Here is a 20,462-nt window from a genome sequence, read left to right as displayed (position 1 = left end):
TGGTTAAGTAGAAGTGCCAATACCTTAATGCCAATTTATGAAATTTAATGTGGATTGGTTTTATGCATGTGAATTTTCTACTTAGAAAATGAAAAATATAGGTGCTTGAATCACTCTCATATAATCTAGATTACAAGAGTTACAAATTCTCAACAAAACGCTCACAAAATGATGCTTATTATGTCCAAGATACACTATGCAAAATAGTGCAAAACTACAATTAGGCCCATTAAACAGATTTCTATAACTTTGCAATCCGAAAACAAGATTTCTCTTCATGCCATGTTATGAATTGTAGTCATCTATACGTTCTATAAGTTGTACCATGAGATGCTCTTGGAAAGATATTAATCACCAAAAAATGTAGCCTTAATGTCATACCACACTCTTATACACTCCACCTATGTCAAGAAGATGTAGAATTCTTCACAATTGTTTAGACCAAAAGTAATGGAAAATAAGTTGCCCAAGAAGAATGCAACTCATAATAGATTGCAACAAAGAAAACAATCGAGTAGCCACATCTTCCAGTCTTCTACGTCCCTTCATCACAAAATCAACATCTAATACCTCTCTAATACATGACAATAATATAAATTATATCTCAATTATATATGCACATAGCTTATTGCATATGCGCATAGCTTATTGCATCACTGCATGTATGACTATAATATAACTGCATTTAGGACCTATGCTCCAATGCCATGCTAACACCTATGTGCAACCACATCCATGACAACTCAGGGAGATTTTAGCATTGCCCTTCTAATAACTAATCCACCACTAGATGCCACAATCAACAAGATGCCATTTCTAGGCATTTTTAGGCATTGTGTAGCATGTGCCGCAAACAACAAGATGACATTTCTAGGCATTGTGTAGCATATATAATACCTCGACAAAAGATATGGTCTAAGAATCTAGAAAGGGTCTTCTTTAATCTTTGAAGATACCATGTATAAGAGCCTTCTTTAGCTCTCAATGTAGCAGACACAAGGGCTTATGTTCTCCTAACCTAGAAATAGTTTTATTCTTTCATTTACTTTAAATTGATAATGTTTACCATATTCTAGTTCAAACTGTAACTGATAGTGATGCTCATGGTACTTGCTAATCTACAACTCTAGGCACAAGTGCATGAAAAACCCTCAAACATAATGGGATTCTCACTCAATGGCAAGTTTCCTTTTGCTTTGATCCCTTGTTGCTATATGGATATAACTATATTTTCCCAAGTGGGAGAATCCTTTTGAATAGGGCTATCTAAAAATAAATACCTTACTTCTTTACTCTCAGAGGTTTTATCCGATGGATTTAATTATAGAAGTGTTTCTCCCCTATCTATCCATTTTCAAATAATAGATCAATTGTTTGAGAGCCTGAAGGATCTTTACAAAGGCAATGCTAAATAGACTGAGTAGAACTAAAGAAAATCAAGTATAAGAGGCATCAACTTCAAAAATACTCCTCCACCATTGATTCAATGCAATCCCTATGTGGATAGAAAGAAAAAGAAAGAGAGTGACGAGATAAAAAAACTTCAAAAAATAAATTCAAAATTAATGGTGTTCATCAAGATTAGAGATCAATGTATGCAAGAAAGCATAGCATCCTAATCTCATCCTAATGAAAAGGCCAAAAAAGAGCAATAAAGAGAGAAAATCATAGCATCATAATCTCATCCTAATGCAAAGGCCAAAAAGAGCAATAAAGAGAGAAAAGGTTTTTAGAATTCTCTAGAATTCAAGAAAATGCAAGAGGAGCGCTTACTCATTTCAAAAGGAAAATGCCAGTAATAGCTTTTCAAAATGTCCCATGACATAAGCCACTCTATGCAAATATCCATGTCACATGTTGCAAACTTCTGGACAAATTTTAATATAAAACGCCCTTCTACATATTAACCTTTGGGTATTAAATTACTTCCTTATGTATATATAAATCTGTAAGTAATTGAATTAATAAAAACCCATCTATTGAACTCACGTGATAGGGTTACATATGATGAGTGACCCCCCCGAGATATTAGATGCACATCTAGAAACATTTAGACGAGTTTGAAATTGTGTTGCAGGCTCATAAATGTGCATCACTACTTTTCAAACATTGCCCATGATTACCAAAGCACATAATTTAAAAAATATATCAATGTTATGCACGTGTCACAAATGATAATATGCTTTTTGCCAAATGCACATATACAAAAATTTAGAGGTGAAAATGAGACAATATATAAAATACTTTTGCCAATATGTAAGAAATTTGGATGAGAAAATGATGGGCTATGGTGTGTGGATAAAAGTGTAAATATGTTTTCCAATTGTTGCATGCTGATGAGTAGGTACATAGCTAGTGGGTAGCGGCTTTGAGTTATGGATTGTCACTCTCATAAAAGACTCTATACTGATGTAGATATCTTCTTGAGATGGTAAATACTTCTGCAGAGACTCTTAGAAATGGATGAGGCAAGTGTAGATGCAACAAGCATCCCAGAGCATGTAGAGTCCTTGTGTAATGTTTATCTTTCTATGTGCCCTTTTGTGGTCCTTGGTGAAGTTTTTTATTTCAACGAGGGGCTTCCCTTTATTGTGGAGTCTACGTTTGTGAAGTATATGTGCCCTGGATGAGTGCCTATGACAAGTATGTGGATTTTCATGGGCTTTAGGAGGTTTGTCCTCATTGAAATTTGAAGTGGAGGTGCAAGATTTGTGCCTTGGTACTCGTATTTCTTCAATGTGTGGGTAGAGTGGTCTTAAAAAATGATGATCTGGTTTTTTTGGGAGTAGGCTTCATGGTTTCCAAATTATGGAGGGCTCTAGCAACGTGAGGGGGCTGGATTTTTTGGAGAAACATGTACATTTTTGGTTTTTTATGGCTTTGAATGTGGATGTGGAGAGTTATGAAGGTGTGTATTGCTCTACTGCTTTATTTCATCCAACGGTTCGATCTCATCCTCAATGAGATCAACCCTTGCCAAATTACTATCTACTTCAATATTCAAACCTCGGGCTGCACCTTCAAAAATTGTGTGTATATTCATGTGACTTCAAAGGCATGTTTTAAAACCCCCTGTAACCTTTTTCCCTTCTTTTATGCATACCTCCTATTATTTTTGTTGTATATTAATATATACCTCTTGTATTTTTAATATTTAAGGCTTAATACATTTTTTACCACCTCCAGAAAAATGAAGATTTAAAGAAACAAAACACTTCAAAAGCATTCAAAAGGATGAGATTGTTCTTATAGAGCTACCCACAAGATTGTTCTTATAGAGTTAGCCACAAGATTGTTCTTATATAGCTGACCACAAGAATAACCGATACAATTTTGGCACTTGACACATCCATTTTCATGTGTCATCACTCTTACATATGGACAATCAACAACTTTATACACCACCCATTTACTAATTTGTCATAACACTATAGACTATTCGCATACTTATGTGATTTTGGATATTTATAGTTAGCATAAGAAAAAACTTTTGTATCTCAATTTCATAAGACCTAGCCTGATATTATGGATTAAAGTCACCCCTTGGTGTGCAATGGGCTTGCTATGCAATTGTGCTTAGGTCCAATGGATTTGTATTCATTCAACATGTGCCACTTTTGACCATGTTGCGTGTGTGTACATGTGTGTGTGCATGTGTGTATGCACCATATATATGTATGTATACATGGATGCATGCATGCATGCATGTGTGTACATCCATACATACATGCTATTTATATGCATACATACATACATATGTTTGCAGGATATTTCCAACAAGTACCAGGTTCACTTAGAGTTGGAGGTTGAATATGCAAGCACATGTAGTTTGGGATTGAGGGGAGCTTCCAAAATCCACGGTCTTCATTTGCAAGGAAAGAAGCATCTCGACCTTTGGGTAGAAGGATCCTTGTATCCTTTAGATCGTGCCAACCAAAAGAGCCCTCCTTTCCATACAATGTATGAGCTAGTTTGGTTTGTTGGAAATGGAAATGCGTGGTTGCTTGGTTATTGCAATCAGTTAAACTATGAAAGCAAGCGAGATGCATAGAGCCCAAGCAGAGATGCTAGCACATTTAGGAAATAGCACCATTGTTGCAATGCATAACTCTATCTAGGATCTTCAAAGGAAGAACCAGGATCTTCATGATAAAGCCAAAGCATTGGACTCGGAGCTACATAAATTAGAAGAGTCACTCTGTAAGCTAGTTGAGTTAGAAAAAGGCTTGGAAAGATCTATATACAATCAAGTTCAACAAACTGTAGAGAAGGAACAAGAGACGGCAGAAGAACGAGTGCAAAAGATCAAAGAAACACCTTTGGGATTGAAGGATAGGAAAAGAAGGTACTTACAACACCTATTTCATTAATTTTGGACTTTTTCTGTTGTTTTTGGACGAAGCCCAAAAATCCTTCCCAAATGAAAAGTTTACTTTGTGAAAATATCCTTCCCAAATCAAAATTTTACTTTCTGAAAATATTCTTCCCAAATCAAAAGTTCACTTTGTGGCTCTATCATATTCACATAAAAATCTTGTTTTTTCAATTTATACTTTTGCACCAACATGCAAGAATTTGAAATAATCCTATTTTAGAAATTCTAGCTATACCTAAGTTATTTGTTAATTTAATTATTTTTAATATTTTTCCTTGACGTGATAAATTTATAAATCCATGAAAGGAGACTTAAATATTTCATGTAAATAACATTCACTCGCAATATGCACAAAATTTTTAAAACTTTTAATAAATAGAAAAAAGACATGATGCCATAAGACCCAAGTTTTGTATTGAACCAAAGAATTATAACAGCAATTATAGCTATCATTATACGTTTACATTGAGAGACGTTGCTCTCAGCTGGAGTCTTTGTATAAAATGATATAGATTGACATATGTTTAAAATTTAAATTGTTGCTCTTAAAGAGCCTCAATTCGTGCCATCTGCATAATTTGACTCCCCATTGTCTTATTACTCAATGTGACAGTCCCTTGCCAGGTGCCATCTGCATTAACTCCCACTTGTCTTGCCAAGCCTTGCCCCTTGGGTGCATTGACTCCCCATTGTCTTATTGCTCAATGTGACAGTCCCTTGCCAGGTGCCATCTGCATTAACTCCCTATTGTCTTGCCAAGCCTTGACCCTTGGGTGACATCCAGTGCATATTTTGACTCTCATTTGACATAGGAGGTGATGACTCTAATTATAATTGTCAATTGGCTTCTTGCCTAGTACCCAAATAAAATCCTTCAATGGACTTCAATACAAAGCTTTAATCATGGACATTCTTCATTTGCGCTGTCTCCTTCTACTTCCTCCATGGCGAGCATCCTTAAAAATTCGTGTATATGCAAAATACTTTGCTGTGGTATTTTTATTTTTCCTTCTACCTCATATCCCATGCGCTTCTTTGATTTCTTTGCCCTTGAATGCCAAGACACTATGATTGTCTGCGTCGAAACTTGTGAGACCGCTTCATCATTTGGGACCCACTCCTTCATTATACAATTAGTATACATTAATGTGTTGTTATCCATATTCTCCTTCCTGCCCTTTGGCTCATACCATACCACTGTAAATGTTGTAGCTCTCCCTTGATCATCTCTTTGCACATCGACTACTTTTGCAACCCAAAAGAGTAATGATACAAATTCATTTTCAAAGACTGGAGCTGGGCGCAAATCGTTATGAACATTTGGCCAAAACATATTGCATTCTTCCTTGACATCCTTTGAGCCTCGCATTCTCTCAAGGTCCTTTATTAATTTTCATGTCTTGTTAATTACAGTGGTAGTGTGTTCTCTCCAAGTAGGCTTCGAATGAGGATATCTCCGGAGCATTTCCTCTTTGTATGTAATAAATGCTTTTAATCCTTCTATTTCACAGTTAGACCTCTCATTGAATTCTTGTATAGGAGCCCATGTTGGATACCTTTCCTTGCTGGGAATTGAAGTTAAGAGACTGTAAGGTTCTTCAGGTTCCCTTTTTGTATCATGAGAATAATGTTGCCATTGCATTACGGGTTTTTCATCTTTAAAAAAAAAATGAAAGTAGTGTGGATTGGTATGACTTGTCAATGCATCACCACCTGTTTGTATGAAAGGTAGAATGAAGCTCTTCCAATCATACATTCTTTCGAGCCTCTCACATACTATACTTTCCTTACGACCACCAACTTGCCTACCACATCTTCTTACCAAGTCATCTATTGCCTCCACATCCTCTCATCTGTGGACTAGCGTTGATTCATATACCACAAGACAAACTTGGAGTTTGAGAAATTAAGGATGGCGAAGAGGATGAGACCGATCGTTCAGATACTAAACAGTTATAGGTGGCAAAGCATAGAAGACGTTTTGGAGCCTCTGCAGAGGCTGAGGAATCGGCCACCCAGCCAGCAGACGATGCGGGAGCACAACGTAACGTGAGGGTGGCCCACAGGACCGCCCTGATAAATACTATCTTCCTGGAAATCGTTTTAGATTTCCGTCCCCTGAGTGCTTTCCCGTTGCAGTCTCTTGATTTCGTTCACAACGTAACGTGAGGGTGGCCGCCCATGACGATCGTTTTAGTCAATTGCCGTCTCCTCTTGATTTCATTCCTAAATAACATAAAGCCAAAGCCATGGGACCATGGGTGTCAAACCGTTGGATCTTAAGGAGGATGAACGTCTTAGATTCTGACACTTGGCATCACGAGGGTTCAGATAGGCCAAAGTTGCCTTTAGGCCGCTTGCCGTAAAAAATACAAGAATTAACTCATTCATTCTCTTGAAAGTAGCATTAACCATTGCCATTCATTCTCTAGAAAGTAAGGCTTTAGCATTCACCATTGCCACAATTGGATGTCAACATTATTAGGAAGATGCAGATATGATCTTTTAGCCCAAATAATATTTGCACATGATAGAAAACCTAAAGTAAAAATATGCAACCTCCTCAACTATATGTGCCTCTTATGCTCAAATGTCACACTCGAGGGTTTTGAAACTAAAAGTATATGCATTCTTGTAAGAGAAAAAATTTTCAACCATTCTTGTAAGAGGAAGGAAAGTAGACCCCTAAAAACCTGTGACTACGAAAACTTCATCAATAATACTGGAATTTCAATTGTTCACCCTTTGCTTCTACTTTTGCTGCTTCAATGGTTCCATCTAATGTGGCACCCTCGTTGTCTACAAAATAATGACACAAGTACAGCTAATGTGTAGGCCAACCAAGATCCTTTAAAGTAAGCCCATATGGAAAAACATTATTGCTTAGCGTAGCTTCATGAGACTTTACAAGCTATAAGATTTAGTCCAACAGTAGCTTACACAGTCATCTGTATATATAACAGAGATGAGGTTACTAACATAAAAAAAGAAGAAGAAGAAGATTGGCACAAAACTAAACGGTTTACTTTGCAGACTTGAGGCAAAATTGAGCGAAATTTTTTGGATGAATAGCCTAGCAAGTTAGGCACCAATAAGCCTCCCTTTTACCAAAGTTTACTCACAAAAAACTTTGTAATGCATAGCAGGGACTCTAGTTCCAACATCTAAGAGCAAAAGGACTTTGATTAGACTCCAAAATTTGTGCTTCTGAGAGCATCTAATTCAAAGACCCCCTTCCATTGAAAGGTAGTGCACCCTACATGAATAACTGGGAAAAGAAAAGGAGTTCCATGCATTGAATGGGAAAAGAAAAGGATTCTATTGGCATTGTGGCTGACACGGATGTCCCTCAGCATGTGATTGCCAGGATTGTAATGTCACCTTCATGGAGCCTTCATTTCGCACTTGTTGCACCAACAGATAGTACAACCCAGCTTGCATTTTGAAAATGTTTCTTCCTAGCACCATCAAGTTTGAACCCCCCAAAAAATGCAATGTGAAATTGGGAGTGGACACCATGGTAGGGTAGCATAATGTACCATAAGGAGGAGGGTCTACATAATGTCAATGCCAGTCACAAATACTATCCCTCCTCCTTATGGTACATTATGCTACCCTACCATGGTGTCCACTCCCAATTTCACATTGCATTTTTTGGGGGGTTCAAACTTGATGGTGCCGGAAGAAACATATTCGAAATGCAAGTTGGACTGTACTAGGGCTTTTGGATTCTTGCTTACAACGTACTTAGAACAATGTACTTAAGCTGTGCGATCACTACTACAGCTCAAACAAACTTTCTCTTCTCGATTTGCTTGGTTTGCGACCTCTCAAGAGTTGCTTTGGTTGCTAATCGATCACGTAGTTGCAAGAAACATTTATTGCTTTGGCAACTAGTTGCTTGCGAGCTGGATGACATGTATTTCTCAGCGCTTAAGAAATGCTAGTTTCCAAGAGACATGGGCGACGTATGCCTTGAGGATTCAGTCCTCTTCCATGGCCGACGTACTGCAATAATTCATGCCCTGTGTGTTCTTGGCGACGGTGAAGATTTGCCATCACATGACAAGGGGTAGCTTAACACTCCTGACATCAAATGCTCCTTATTGTTGTTTTTTTGCGAATTAGATCTTTAACTAAAATTATGTGTGTGTGCAGCAACGGCAAATCTAGTGTCTATGTTAAAGAATTGAAAGTAAGTAGACACAGAGATCAGAGCTCGTATCGGCAGATGCAGGCACACCCACTCAACGCAACAATCTTTGAATAAAGAAGGCAGCTTGATGCAAAAGGTAGTTGCCCATCAAATCAGAGTTCCAATACTCATTCGCTCCCTTTCACCCATGTTTATTCACTCTCTGAATTCTTGGCCGACGAATGACGAATTTCTTAGCAAATTGGTGTTTGCACTCAAACCGCTATCAGACTCTCAGAAGATGCATGGCACGCCATGCAAAGAGCCCAAGAAATAACAGACCCGGACTCGAACTCGTGCAACCTCGCTCAACAGATCACTTCTCTACGTCCAACTGGAAAAGCGTTCCAAGATACGTCTTCATCTTCGTCTGCTATATCCAGAGATCCTGTTGGACATCCATGGATGTTGTTTAATGCTACATAAAACATCTTTTATAGTACATGGACTAGTAAGAATCTACTCCCGGTGTAAGCTAGAGCAAAGACGATACTAGCTGGCTGCTATGAAGGCGTGCTCATGTAGGCACGAGCATGGTATTTGTGTCATGCGATGTGAGGGATGCCAACATCAAGAAGACTGTGAACCTTGAGGACCTTGCACCCACGCACAACAAAAGGAAGATCATGCAGCAGGCAGCGATGTTTCCGCTCATAAATCGTTCCTTTGAATGAAAATTTATTCGTTATGGTTTTCTTAAATGGGATTCGATCAATATTTTAAATCGTATCCCCTTTCCTACATTATAGTTCTCCTCATCTTTAGAGTGTATGTCATCTTGGAGCATGAGAAATTGACTCTAACAGTGAATATATTGAAGTGGGCACTCAGGAGCAGATTGAAGAGAATGCTTGCTTTCAAAAGCCCCGGGGATTTGCCACTAAAATCAACACTTAGCAGTTAGCCTTCCTACTGCTTTTTGGCCTCCAAAGCTCCATAGGAGCTGATTTCTGTGATCTATTGTGAAGACTGCATCCCACGATCATACAATCTACCAAGGGAAAGAAATGAACCCAACAAGGAGGATTTGGAAGGATTGGCTATGAAGCCTAAATATTCCGTGTAATGGCCACATTTATCTGCAATCAAGGACACACGTAGATCCTTTTAGGTTCACATTGACAAGTTTTTGGAATATTGTCTCTAATATCAAAGAAATCTCCAAAAGATGACGAGAATCTTAATTTTGCCTAGTACACTGCTCATAGTGATTTTGTCGGCATTTGACTACGATTACAACTAATGGCATTCAGGTAATATGCCAGTATCTTATCCATTCCTAAGACTTATCCTCGACGCTAATATTCTCGGTGTTATCTTGACACCCAAGGAAGGGCCCGTTCCCTCGAATTATAACTCTTTGGGGAAGGAAGTGTGCTGCCTCCCCACCCACACTATGTGTGGTTATAATAATTATATATTATATATTATTGTACAAATAATTTCAATTGCTCTTCTATTCGAAAATTGATTGTTTTCAATATGTATTCTTACAGCATTCCTCTCTTTTGATGATTGATGCATGTTATCGATGCAAGGGAGGAAAGAAATCCAAGCTGAATGCAACATCGAAGGATGATGACACATTTATTCATATGGTTGTAGTCCATGTGACAATATTGTATAGACTGCAATGAGGATCAGTTATTGTATCGCCTTATTCATGTATTTGTTGGGCCACTTTAGCTTCCAAAATATGGACATCACAAAATCAATAATAAATCACTACCCTTGACATTTGCAGGGAGGATCGGGTCCTAACGGACCTTGTGTCACGTCTCATGTCCACCATTTTACTAATTCGCTTTTTTCCTTAAAATTTTGATAAAATACTAGGATTCATGTTCAATTTTTGAGTTAGTGGTTATGCTCTCCATGATGGAAGGGCTGCTTACTACAAATCTAGTTTCCTTTAGTTACTGTCTTTTCAGGTTCTAGCACACCTCTTTGCATGGGTCTGGTAGGAATGGCAGAAAAGTTGGCTATATTGAACATGGAGGACCAATCGGACGGTGCCAATTACTCTTTGTGGTCATTTGAAAATATTTTAATAGGAAAGGAGTGAGGAGCTTGTTTTGGGAGAGAAAACTAGGTTTATTATGGCCATTCCCTTAAGAGGTACATTCATCTACTCCTACATCTGCTCTTAGTATAGTGATGGGAAGCATATGGTTTCCATCACGCCTCAATAGCCTTGGTCCATCTTATCCGATGTTTGTAACCTCGCTAAACAACCCTAGGGGACAATCCAAAATAAAGAATAGTCCGAGGTCCTCATAAATACAATATATCTCTCTATAGTAGTAGAGGTCCCTGTGCACTAGTTGTTTGTTGCCAATATACATGCAGCAGTGGATGCGTGACCACTAAGGATGTGGGCACACCTTGAACACCATATCCTCCACAGAGTGATAGTGGATATCACCTCACAAGATGATCCCGAAAGAGAGTCTTGAGCTGGAATAGGGAGCAAGAACAAATCTTGAGGATCCATGATGCAAGATTTGGCTGTGGCTATGCTATATACAAAAGGCATGATCACTGGCCTTTGCTCATATACAACAGAGGTATACAAAAATCATGATCACTGGCCTCTGAATCATATACAAGAGAGGTACTAGATCCCCTGCCCCAAAGAGCTACTCCCCATGTCAAGATGAATGACTCCAAAGTAATATATGTAAGCAATTATTCATGAGAATTTTCTTAATATTCCCTTTTGAAATAGGTATAGGAATGCCAACCACACCCTCAAATTCTAGGGGGGTTTTTGAAAAAAAAATCACTGCGCCTGTGCTTACAGGATGTTGGTGAGATGGAGGAAAACATGGACATAGGCAAAGACAAAAGGTTGGCCAATCAATTATATGAAGAATCGGGCAACAACAGCTAGAACCGGAGATGGTTATGAAAGGATCAAAAAGGGAGGAGGTGAAGGAGTCGCCATTGATTAGACTAGAGAGGTTTGTGTTTGAGTAGAAGCCAAAGCTAGCGTGTGTGTTGGAAATTGAAGAGGTACTTTCTATTGGAAAGGTCACCTCCCCATCTCTAAGCCCCCATATGAGGAGAGCATTGGGGAGGGAGACCTAGGGCAGTACCCCACAGAAAAAGAGAGAAAGGGGCTACCACATAGACAGCATCATGGTTGTCATGTGGGCAACACATCTAGAGAAGGTCCATGAGAAGATCAGCAGATTTGGAGCTCCAGATAGAGGCAATAGTGGCTGTATGATGGCAACACATGGAGGTTGACCTCAGTAGCAGTAGGGATTAGTACAGTGCTACACATGTGGCTAGGAGAGCACAGAACTAGTAGGATAGAAGGAGTAGAGGTGGAGGCCTATGGTGGGGCACACTTGGCCATAGATGTACCCAAGGGTAGGGCCCAATGGGGGCTGCACTTGGGGCTAGGTAGCAGCACAACCCTTATATAGGGCAGTAAAGTCAGCCCAGGAGGGGCTAGAAAGGTCGGCTACGGGGGGAAGAAAATCGACCAGCAGTCGGCCATTAGAGGTTACTGGGTCAATAGGTTTTCCTAGCCCCTTGGAGCCTATAAAAGCAGAGGCCCTTGGCCTCATTCTACATCTTCTAGTGCAGTTACAAAAGACAAGCAGTCAGGAGCAGCAGGAGACCTACTCTTGGAGCCTATTCCTAGAGGACCAAGAGAGAAGGAAGAGCTGTAGACTGAGCTTGGAGAGCTGCCTACCCAGGCTGACCACAAGGCAACAAGGTTGAGAAGATCATTCTGGATAGAAAGTCTACAGACACTCGAGGTGGAGCATGTAGGCTTGAGTCTAAAGATAGCTAGTAGATAGGAGGAGCATGTTGTGGTAAGATTAGAGGACCACACCATTGGTGGGACTTTGGATCTATCTATTTTGTATTGTTCCCATAGCTTTGGACATAAATATATTATTTTGGTGGTTTCTTTATCTGGCTGGTTCATTGTCTATTAATGAGTCTGCACAGCTATGCTATGTACATAAGTTTATGAAGTTTGCGATTCCACACCCCACACCACATTGTGTGAGATTCTGGGCTATCCTACAGGTCTTCTGCTTTTCATACCCTCTATTGGGTGATTTCTAATGTGGTATTAGAGCCCAAGTAGGAGGCTCATAGGTGTGGGAGCTTGAAGGAAGGGACCTTGTTGAAGGACGACCCATCGACATCCACGACTGGAGGGTAGTGCCCTTGCGAGAAGGAGGGTGACTCATGTTCAGTCATGTGCATTTAGAGTTCTTATCTATGGAAAATTGAGTTTGTTCAACTTTGTTGTGTGGTTTAGCAACAGAGATGTCGATCTCTTCAGCAGCCCCTACTCTCCCTTCCTCCCCCCCCCAAATTTCTCTCTTTCACCATCCCTAACTTTGGAGAGTTAGGGAAACTAGATGGGTCAAACTACCTGATTTGGAAGGTGAAGATCCAGAGTCATTTAGTGGCTTGGAAGCTATGGAAATTGACAATGGGGAGTGGAGGCGAAGTCAGAGGACATGGTGTTTGCTGAATTGCTAATCTGAAGCATTTGTGGTAGTCCACATTGAGTTGTAGTCTCCCTAGATTTAGGTTGTAGTCTTTGGAGTGGGGTGGAGTCTAGACAATTGTGATTAAGCATCTTCAAAGTTCAGGTATAATAACTTGCATTCGTCTATGCCCTCAATTATCCTCATTTTTTTGAGGGAGGGGGAAAAGAGAAAGATTTAAATTGTGAGACATACTTTCTTATAATGCCACTATTTGCATGACATGCCCAATATGGCTAAGGGTCACCTTTGTTACATCCTCATTATGGTAGCAACCTTGTGTGTCCCATATTATGGTGGTCCACTCAAATAGAATGAACACCATCCATCATGTATAGTAGGGACTAGCTACCATGACATCCTCACCACCCTCACCTTTGTTGGAAAGGTCACCTCCCCATCTATAAGACCCCATATGAGGAGAGCGTGGGGGAGGGAGACCTAGGGCATGTGCCCAAAAGAAAAGGAGAAGAGGGACACCCACATGAGCAGGACATGGGCTGCCATATGGGTAGCACACCTCAGAACATACCTGGAAGAAGGTGGGAGGGGCTTTGGAAGCCTGGATCTCTATACGGATCTACCATGAAGGGACTTGCAATAGTACAGAGCTTTGGAGCTGTTTGTACAGAACAGTGGTGTAGGATCAAGAGCCTTGAACAGAGGCGGAGATGCTACAACAGATGAGCATGGTGGAGGAACCTACATGGCGGGCTATTTGGCAAAGAGCATGGGCAGGCTCGAGGCCTGCATCAGGCACAAAGTCAGTAGCCCAAAAGGGCCTACCAAATGCCCTTTTATAGGGCTAGTTGGACTAGTCAACCAAGTCGGCAAGCATGCTGACTAGTCATCTAGTCTGGTCGGCCAGAATAGGCATGGTTGGTTAGTTCTATTGCAGCCCCTTGGGGGCCTATAAAAGGAGGGCCTCTAGGCCCTCATTACTCATCAGTTGGAGCAGCTCTTGAGGAGGAAAAAGGAGCAGCACTAGTAGTGGTACTTGGGCCTCATTTTGGAGGTGAACTTGGCTGGAGACCTACATACTTAGCTCACCGAGAGGGCTACCCACCTAGGCTGCTTTGTACACAGCAAGCTAGAAGAGATCCTTGGATGGAAAGTCTACTTACGCTTGAGGTGGAGCATGCGGGCTTGAGTCTAGAGATAGGAGAAGTATCTTGTGGTAAGATCAAAGGACCACACCATTGGTGGGACTCTGGATCTATCTCTTATGTATTGTGTCCATAGCTTTGGATGAAAATATATTATTTTGGTGGTTTCTATATCTAGCTAGTTCATTGTTTATTGATGAGTCTACACATCTATTCTATGCACATAAGCTAAGAAGTTTGTGATTCCACACTCTAGCTCTTGGGCTATTCTATCAGTCTTCTACTGTTTGTACCCTCTGTTGGGTCATTTCTAACATGGTATCATGCACTGCCCATCATCATCTCGTATCACGCCACTCGTGGTCTTGGCCACATCCCGCCGCCTGTCGTTATCTATTTACTGCACCGACCATCGCGATACCCATATTTCACCGATCGGGGGGATGGAAAATTTATATAAATAGGCTTATCCTACTGGATCGTTGCCATAGTAGTTGCCCCCAAACTCTTGCAAAATTTGCCCATAATTATGACAGTTTCCTACCTCCTTCCACTACAATCTGAACAACCTATTTATGTCCTCCTACTCTTCCTCATCCACCGACTCCCTCATCACTCAATTGCCATCCCTATTCCAGATGGATCCCGAACAAGAATTCTTCGAGTTTGAAATAGACCTGGGACTCCACCCTCGCCCTATCGGAGAGGCCATTGGCCTATCGAACTCCCAAAGCACTCCAAGTAGGAGGCTCATGGGTGTGGGAGCATGAAGGCAGGGACCTTGCTAAAGGACGACCTTGATTCATAAGCTCTTGGGAATCGACTTCCACAACTGGAGGACAGTACCCTTGCGGGTAAGGAGGGTGACTAAGGTTCAGTCAAGTGCATTCAAAGTTGTGGTCTACTAAAGGTTGAGTTTGTTCAACTTTGCTATGTGGTTTAGCAATAGCAGAGATTGACCTCTTCAACCTCTACCCATCTGTAAGCCCCCATATGAGAAGAGCATGGGGGAGGGAGACCTTGGTCATGTGCCCAAAAGAAAAAGAGAGAAGGGGCTACCACATGGGCAACACATGGGCTGCCATGTGGAAGGTTGGAGGGGCTTTGGAAGCCTAGATCTACATGGATTTGCCACGAAGGGACTTGATATAGTACGGAGATTTTGAGCTGTTTGTACGAACAATGGAATGGGATCAAAGGGCTAGAAGAGCATTGAATGAAGGCAGAGATGTTGCAATAGATGAGTAGGTTGGAGGTGCCTACATGGTGGGCTATCTGGTAGAGAACATGGGTAGGCTCAGCTTATTATTTGCTCCCTTGCACTCCAATCCCATTCGATTGCTTCTTGCACCCAACAAACTTTTAAAACAAGACAACCAAGGATATAGATTAATGGTAGAGCCTTGTTTATTTCTTATGTCACCTATTTAATATTTATTTGTTTGGAATAATTGCTGATGTACTTATCCTTAACATTTACTATCAACTATTAGTTATTGGATTGGATTGATGCCAACCACCACATTTGTTTGACTAAGATGGTGGATGATCACTCATGATCTTTTGATGATTTTTGAATGTATAGGGTTGGTTACCTATGGCATCAAAGGCTCACATAAAGGTGATTGATCATGGGCCCTGTGATAAGAAGATGTTGGGTTATGTTAGAGTCATGGGGGATTGTGCTTATAGTGCAGTATGCAAAGAGATTATGCAAGATGGCATTATTAGAGATGCTTTCCAATTTGTCATTGAAGATGATGATGATGAGATTTGCACTCTAAACCAAACTCAAGAAGAGCGTTGGCAAGTTGCAAGTGCATTGGCATAAAGAGAGTATTACACGTGGTTGATGAGAGTGAGCCTTCAAAGCATGTGTGTAGAGTCTTAGATGAAGCCATTCAAGCTACTCATGTGAATGCAAGTGAAGAAGGTAAAAGCATAATCTTGAAGGTGATGGTGGGAAAGTGTATGGCAATAGCATGCTTTAGAGTATTTTGGTTTCAAAATCAGCTCTTCAAATTTGGTAGGATCAATGTGAGAAGGTTCGCAAAAAGTTGAGGGAGCGGCAACCACCAAGAGATGACAAGTTTGAGCTCATTACAGAAGATGTCAATGATAAGCCTTTAATCCATGTTTGGTGTCATGAATGTGGAAGCGTTTATGGAACAGGGCTCATTGGTAGACAATCACCATACTCATGCTTGTCTAACTTCATTAGATTTCACATCCTAGATAGCCAAGCACATCAAAAGAGATATCTAGCTAATCGAGGGTCAAAGGTTGAAACACATCTTACTCATGGAAATAGTACAAAGGACTCCCAAGATGATTGTGGAGATGCAATAACAATTCTTGGAGCTATTGAGGAGATGAATAATTTCAATATCACTCATGAAGGTAAGCAAATACTCTTCGCCTAAGACTACAAAACAAACATTTTCTTCATATTAACTGACGCACGAGATAAATTCTACTTAGTATTTTATGTTTTGGTTCAAGAGTCTTTGCTTATCCATGTGTTGATTTGTAGATTCTTTGCTTATATGTAGGGGCTGATTTTCAGCTTATTGAAGCAACCTTGAATCAACACAAAGATAAAAGGTTTGTCAAATTGCCTTGTAAGCATGATGGAAAGTGGCTTCCCTTGTGCCCTCGAGGTTCAGATTTGAGGACAATTTTAGCGCAACATATCTAAGGGAAAGTTCACATTTTAGCATGCAACAAAGAATCATCCAATCGTGCACTTCCAACTATAACAAGACTTCCAGGGTGACCAAGAAAACATTTTGACAAAGATCCATGTCAACAATCTTTGAGTGGTTTTCTCACATCAACCAAATTGCCAAAGCAAGAGCATGGAGAAGCATCTTTTCTTTCCACAAGTTTTTTGTGTTGGGGATAATGGCAATGCACCATTAATATTACTATTAAGGGGGCTGATATCACTATAAAGCCTTTTTTATATGATATAAAAATGGGTCATGAGTGGTAAGTTGTCTTTGTATTTGAAAAATTGGAATGCCCTTCAATGATTTTACATGTGAATATTGCAAAAATATTACCACTTGTGATGATTTTTGCATGAGGGTGTATAGAGAGTATAGTGCAAGCGAGAAGAGGGGGCCTAGGAATACAGGTAAAGGAAGAGATTTGACTACATTAGTACAAAAGAGCTGAAAAGAGCCATGCTTGAGTCCAAAATTGAAGAAAGATGGAAGGCATGGTGGTTATTAAAGGCAAAGGTTGTTATACTTTTTGTGAGAATCAAGTCCTTGAAAGAAGCAAATTTTGAATGCATCAATAGGAAAGATGTGCGGCGCTTTTGCAACAATATTATTGAGGCTCATAGGCAAGGTAAATTTCGAGGAAAAGCTGCTTTGTGGGAATTTTTTCAGGATGTTGCCAAAAATGCACTAAGACGGTTAAAGATTTACAAAGTCCACAAAGACCATATTCAAAGTCATTAAGCTATGGGGTGGGCCGCACCTGCATGATTTTTTAAGCATAAACCTTGGAAAACCATCCATATCAACAACTATATGCAACTCAATTTAACGCAGGGGAGCATGAGTATATTTTTGATGTGGTGGGCAATGTATACATGGATACAAAGAACAAACATGGAGTAACATCAATGGTGCCAATGATCATTGTTGAAGATGAGACAAGTATCAAATGCCACATTAGGTAGACTTGCTTGCATCTAGTGCATTTAATTCATGAGACAAAATCTGAAAATTTTCTTTCACGATATGTTTATTAATGCATATACGTTTTTATAGGTGGAATTCAAAGGATGATAGTCTCATTGGATTTTGTGGGAGCAAAGAAGAGAATCATCAATGTTGTTTAAATGATACCATCATTGTTGGAGATGGCTCAGAAGGGTATGATAAGATAGTGGATGCCTTTCAAAACCATGTTGTGGGACACTATGCCAGACTTCTCATTGTCAATCCTCTTGAGTATCTTTTGATGTTGGCTTTAGTTGTGCAGTGCACATGTAACCACTTTGATAGTGATTTTGTTAGAAATCAATGGAATCTTGTGGAGAGGATGTGTAATGCAAAGTTCAAGGAGACCATAGGACCGACAATAGGGCATGCTTTAGATGGTGATAGTAGACGTCGGAAGCTCATGCTTGAAGACTACCTACTAGGAAAGATTGACAAGAATTTTTTTATTGGTTGGCATGGATGGAAGTTGAGAGGCAGAATGTTAGATGGAGATGTCTATGGGTTACATGATCAAGACTTTGTGCATGGGGGAAAGAAGCTTGTAAGTCTGCTTGATAGTCCTACTTGACAACTTGCAATTGGAGGTGTTTGGATCACACTCAATCATGTGTCTATGATTTATAATTCATTTTCAATTGATGAGCATATGTTTTGAGATGGAGATATACAATAGAACGATCGCCAGAATTGGGGAGTAGCTCAACAAATTTCAAGTAGACAGGTACAAAAATGTATGCGAATGTTACAAAAAAAAGACAGGAGTATGCAAGGGGCTGAGGCATATTTAGAGGTTGTGGGTGATTATATAGACATTTTCTTATGACCATATCTAGATTTGAGGCAGCGTGTGGTGCTTGTAGCCAAAGTAGTTTTCTTTTTTAAGCTTTGGAGGTTATGGGTCCGTCGCCATCCAAGTTACACCTTAAAGAGAAACCTCATCAGTAAAGAGGCATATATAGATATTCAGCTTTCTTGCCACTTTGTTGTGCTGCTCATAAATATGTTTTGAGACTTCTACCCAAGTCTAAAGTGTCCATTGCATCTAACAGGATCTGATGCAATAGAAATCTATTTCAACAAGATTGGGGGTATCATCGGGCAAGAAAGAGAATTCGATTTTGGGGATCTTTTACATAGTGTTGGTAGTTTAAATAAGATTGTGGCCATGCATGAATGTAGCTCCAATGATCTAACTTTCTCAAGGGCACATAAAAAACAAAAACATATTTGGAAAAATCTAAGCAAGCGTGTAGGAGTTCAAGAAGCAAACTTAGGAAACTATGAGTATGTGTCCTCGGATGCAAAGTTGATATATGCATTGAAAGAGGGGTTGAGACAAGCACAAGTGTTATGTGAGTCATTGGGTCTAAAGCCTAGTAAAGCTAAGGACCTAATATGGTGGGAGCATACTTTCATAGATATAGAGTCTAAATGGTCATGGGTAGATGCTAATATGGGTGAGGCAGATGATTATGATGACTTTGCTCAACCATGTAGTGATGACCGTCCCCTAAATGAGGATAGTGATGGAGATAATGAGGCCATTTCTCTTAGTGAGATCCGACATGAAGTTGATGAACTCTTAGATAAGGCAAGTGGTGAAGAAGAGAAGGAGATTTTCAGCCCAATAGTAGAGGTGGATGGGAAGTTTATATTCAAGTCTACATTGGTAAGCCAACTCAATAGGAACTTAGCACTATGAAAGGACGGTTTGACAAGGGTGAGGCATCGGAGTTTATTAGAGTTTATTTTACCCATGAGACAAAATCAACGTTTTCAAGAAGCAATGGAAACTTTTTGGGCATTGGCAGTGATTGTGCAATTTATTTTCATGATAATACAAAAGGAGAAGGGCGACAAAATCTAAAAAGAAAGGGAAAATCCACAAACTTAAAGAAGATGGAGAAAGTTCATAGCACATGGTACCTTGGGAGAGAAAAATGCGAAAGAAGATAGGAGGCAGGTATGTGGATTACAAACATGGTTCCGACTTGACAAATCGACCTCAAGGATGAGAGATTCAGCTTGGGTGGTATCAAAAGGTCAAAGGTCCACAGATGTACACATGATTTGATGGACTTGAACATGGTGGGAATAGAGTCGGTCATTGCATTAGCAAATTTAACATACAATGAAGCAGCTAATAGATATCAACTTGATGGGGATGACTTCAAGCTATTTAATGATTTTTTAAAGGCTAATGATTAGTTGATCATATAATATACTTCATGTAAGTGAATCTACACCATTTTTTTCATTGGTTTATTTCTTATCACATATGGCATCATTGATGTGCATGTTTTCTTTCTTGTAGGCAATAAATTTTCAGATTTGTTTGGAGACAAGGATCTGAGCTAAAAACAACTACTTTTTTGTGACAAGCTGTGTGGTTTTTCACTAAAACCTACGGGCTATATAAGTGAGGTCTATAGTGGCTTTTTGTAGCTACCCATGACTATGTATTGGAGTAGAAGTCAGTGTATATATCATTCTTTATCTTACAAATGGGCAAGTAAGATCTAG

General features: G+C 39.8%; 2 pseudogenes; both read left to right on the top strand.

Annotated features, from left to right (window-relative positions):
* The first annotated feature begins 16,181 nt into the window (after positions 1 to 16,181).
* LOC147890990 (uncharacterized) lies at positions 16,182 to 17,104 on the top strand (annotated as a pseudogene).
* Positions 17,105 to 17,387: 283 nt separating this feature from the next.
* On the top strand, positions 17,388 to 20,147 carry LOC147890989 (uncharacterized; annotated as a pseudogene).
* The last annotated feature ends 315 nt before the right edge of the window (positions 20,148 to 20,462 follow it).

Source organism: Dipteris shenzhenensis, chromosome 18 (genome assembly GCF_047967505.1).
Source record: "Dipteris shenzhenensis isolate YYH24624 ecotype China chromosome 18, Dip_SZ_1.0, whole genome shotgun sequence".
Classification (NCBI taxonomy): domain Eukaryota; kingdom Viridiplantae; phylum Streptophyta; class Polypodiopsida; order Gleicheniales; family Dipteridaceae; genus Dipteris; species Dipteris shenzhenensis.
The sequence above is the reverse complement of the archived record's forward strand: the minus strand, read 5'-3'. Positions and strand labels throughout refer to the sequence as shown.